This window comes from Trichoplusia ni, chromosome 11, assembly GCF_003590095.1.
Source record: "Trichoplusia ni isolate ovarian cell line Hi5 chromosome 11, tn1, whole genome shotgun sequence".
Classification (NCBI taxonomy): Eukaryota; Metazoa; Arthropoda; class Insecta; order Lepidoptera; family Noctuidae; genus Trichoplusia; species Trichoplusia ni.
Genome location: NC_039488.1, coordinates 8,507,684 through 8,511,925, shown reverse-complemented (window position 1 = coordinate 8,511,925; position 4,242 = coordinate 8,507,684). Strand labels below are relative to the sequence as shown.

Genomic DNA, 4,242 nt, shown 5'->3' with positions numbered 1-4,242 from the left:
TATAAACTTTCGCGGTTATAAATTGACGTATTTCTATATCGACTGTCAAATTTTCTTTTGCTTTGTGACGTTCTCAAAATGTCTTATCTCTACATTCCCCTTTACCGTAACCAAGGAAGCATGAGGCAAGGTCGGACTCTTAACTCTCAATGTGGTTCTTCAACATGACCGTATTTTCTTCTGACAGGAATACAGCCACGTGCAGTCTCTCTACAAAATGCATCGTCCCAGTCAACACCTATGCGGGGGAACTATAATCTCGCCATATTACGCGCTGACAGCCGCCCACTGCGTGCAATCGAATGAGGATCAATATGTTCTGCAGCTGAACAACTACTGCGTTCCTGAGGGAGCGAAGTTTCCAACTGCCACCGTTAAAAAGATTATTAAGCACGAAAAGTTGACCCGTAAGAAGGCGTTTAGAATTAGATGAAGTCACCACCCCAAACTCACTGCCGCGACGTGTCTCGAGTTCGATCTTTCCATAGGATAAAAGTTTTAGGCAATCCACCAATGCTGTCCTGGGTCTGGGCTGTGACTTGAAATGTTTGTGAAGAACCCTGCGACATGATTAAACTCTTTAACATTCTTTTACGGGCAAATTGCAGTTTATTACACAAGCTTTTTGTATTTTCTGGCTGAAATAAAACAAAAAATTACTGATATTAAAAAAGGTTTTTGTGTTACGTAGACTTATGTGTTGTGTAGGGCTTTAATCGAAATACAAAATTCTGCTTGGAGACAATTAAATATTTCTTCTTTCAGCGTCACGAAAGCACATGATATAGCTCTCTTACGGATCACCCTGCACCTTTGCGATAAGAGCTGGCTAAAAGAGCAAATACTACCAAAATCATCGTTTGGACTTTCAGGTAATTGATCTGAGTAACCAGTCAGACAGATAGGTGCCTAACAACTTACCTGCCTCAAAACAGAGCTTTGTAAAATACACATTATATTTCCCTGCCAAACACTGTTTTGGAACTGTCTTTCAAATGGGTCATATTTTATAGCCAGACATCTACTAAATCATTTTGTAAAAACGACATTATCTTTGAAGATTAGCCTCGATGCCATTGAATGGCATAAGTACTTTACTAAAAATATGTGGCTAAATAAAATGTGTCTGGAAACTTCGGGCGTCTAAAGAGTTGAGAAATTTAAACTACATATAAAACGTCTTTATTTGAGCCCAATTACAACTCAGCTAATTTCAGGTGAATGTACAATATATGGCTACGGCTTCCAAGATCTCGAGACAAAGGAAACATCAACGGAATTGCTGGCTGGCAAGTTGGAAATAGTGTCATTGGACGAATGCAGGCGGGAGCTGGGCCCGTACGTCGCACCTGACTATGACAGCGGGATGATATGCGCTGTTGGCGAGGGCGTCGACGCCTGCCAGGTAACGTTTAGCGACGTTCATATATTATTTACTGCTCAGAAACTATTTTAATTAAATAGTTTAGAGATTGAGCGAGATAGATTAGTGCGCAAGCGTTTGGGCTTTAAGGCTCCTCTTTCGTAAAAAGCTTGAAAAAAGCGTGCAGATGAAACAGCTTTTCGTCGGCACTTACAGAGAATTTATATCTGCAAAAAATAGTTAATAATCTACATGATATGATACGTAATTTGGTTTAGCCATAATTTTTCTATTAGCATCACATAACAAGTAAAAAAACCTCAAGTCACCTCCAATTCGTAGAGATAAAACCATTTTACAGCTTTATTTTTAATAAAAGAACATTAGAAAAAAATTACTGCTTGGCAATACATAGGAAAATGATTTGGTTTGGTTACTTTTTTAAAATATGCCTGATTTCTATAATAACTATTTAAAAATGCGACCCGTATAAATCCTGCATCTATATCAAATCCGCACTCGTCCAAATGCACAGGGTCACTAGCGAGAATACAAGCCTTAAAAGCAGACAGTACCTACGTAGGTAAGCAAACGATCGGGTTGTCAGGCAAAAAAAATCCTTTCGTACGAAAACGGCTTTAAATTTATTTTAATGTAATTAAATAAAAACTCTCCCGCACTAAGGTCCGTATTACAGGAGGCTACTCAAGTCCTAATCTCTGTTTCAAGCATAGATTCGGTGATCATAGTTCAGCTGAGTGTAGATCTTATTCTAAATCATTACTCAGTTCTAGATAGTTACTCAAATAGAGATTTGATTTGTGATTACTCAAGTGTGGTCGACACCGCGCTTGAGCAGAGATTTCCCATTGAGTTAAGCAAATAATTGTGTTGTAATAGAAATAATATATATTTTTGAAGAGTTTGATTATTATGATAATTTATTTAACGATATTTATTAAACGTTATCGTCACGCAACGTTATTTAACAATAATTTATTAAGTTTTTGAAATAAAACCTACAGTTAGAAAGCTTAATCGTCTTTAAATCACAATATATTTATTAATTAGGTTTGAAACTAAATTCTTATTTTGCGAATGTTGAACCAGAATTTCGGGAAAGATAAATTTGTAAACGAAGACTGTCTGATTCATAGACAAGACATATTCTTGAGACGCGATTTGAATCTCGATTCAGCTGAGTGAAGTTTGAATAATATTCTGAAATAAGAATGACCCTCAAGTGCAGATTCAATATTTAAACCATGATCAGGTGATTTAAGATCAAACTGGACTTGAGTAGCCTACTGTAATACAGACCTAAGGAATTTAATAAGTAAAGTAAGTTTATAAAGTGCCCTAAGTAATAGTCTAGTTTCATTATATTATACGTTGCTGCACATGTTTAGAATCAATCGAAATTTACTTAACATGAATTCCTAAGTAGGCGGCGTAGCTTGGTATCGATAAGTTAGTCAACGATACTTTAAGTTTTGTGACCCAAATTCGTGAACCACAAAAAGGTCAGTTCAAAGCTTGGCCAGAATCTCAGGGTCGAAGGCGTTACAAACAAATCTTTATGGGGTTTTGTTTTCATTAGTTTACGCACTCGTATGTACGGAACACCTTGTGGAACTTACTTGGGTACTCTTTTTAGAAAGAAATAGGATATTCGTTCAGGGCTAACTTAATTAAAATAGAGCGTTTAGGTACTTATAGACTTAGGCCTAACCTATTTCATTTGAAATATTTGTTTTATGTAATAATCCTAAAATTCATGCACTTGTTATGGTTTCGGGGTTTTCATATCGCAATAGCTTTTGTGTTGCTACGTGGGGATCGAACCCGCCACACGTTGCGCACAATAAATTTGAATTTGAATAACCTTCAAGGTCGTTTCACCGACATCTAATACCATTTTTCATAGTTTATATTCTTTACGAACACGTTTTTATTACAGGGAGACTCGGGTAGTCCTCTAATCTGCTCTCGTGGTAAACTAGAAGGCATCAGCAGTTACGGCATGAGCTGTGCAGTACCGGCCTGCCCGGCGTTTATACCAGTGTCGCGGCGCATCTGAACTGGATCCGAGAAAATATGAAATATTATGCGCCGTAATAAATATTTAGGAATAAGATTAACCTTCGCATTTTTTTTTTAACCAACATAACACCTACGATCTGCACCAAATGCCATCTTTTACGAAGTCTCTTTCACTGTTTTTTTTCCCGACTGGCTTATTTTGGGCCCCTAATATAGGTAATGGTCTATATTCCACGTTCAAAACTCTGCCTTTTTTAAAGTTTTCTTATTAATTTTTTCGCATTATTTTAACTTATTTTTTCTTATTGTATTAGTTTAAAGGCTAGTATTATTATTATATGTTCATATACCTAATATTCACGATGAACAGGAAGGTTGGAAACGGGAAGGAAATTGATATAAACAAATTTTGATAAACAATAATTATATTTGACAGACAACACATTGTTATCGTACTGTTTTAAACATTAAGCGAAACGTTATTTTTAAAAACAATTAGCAAAAATCTATATAATTAGAGTATTTGTAGTAGTTTTGTATTTGTGACCTAATTTAGTCGAATTTTATACAATATCAACGATAACATTTTTTTACAATACTTTTGGGACGACTTTTCGACTTTTTGTCAGAAAACAAGCTAAGAAAGCGAAATATTTCTCTACGCAACCAACAATTATGCCAAAGTCCGTCGTATGATGTCCAAGAACTACAAATTGTAGTCTACGACGGTTTCTTTGAGAGAAAAAAAGACATGACGCCAGAGAGATTAGTATTGCTATCTCTTTCTTGAACCTCATCACTACACAGGTTAAGACAAATTATTGGTGAAAAAAAAA

The 4,242-nt window shown here is 36.0% G+C and overlaps 1 pseudogene; it reads left to right on the top strand.

Annotated features, from left to right (window-relative positions):
• Positions 1–429: 429 nt before the first annotated feature.
• Positions 430–3,504, top strand: LOC113498799 (annotated as a pseudogene).
• Positions 3,505–4,242: the final 738 nt, after the last annotated feature.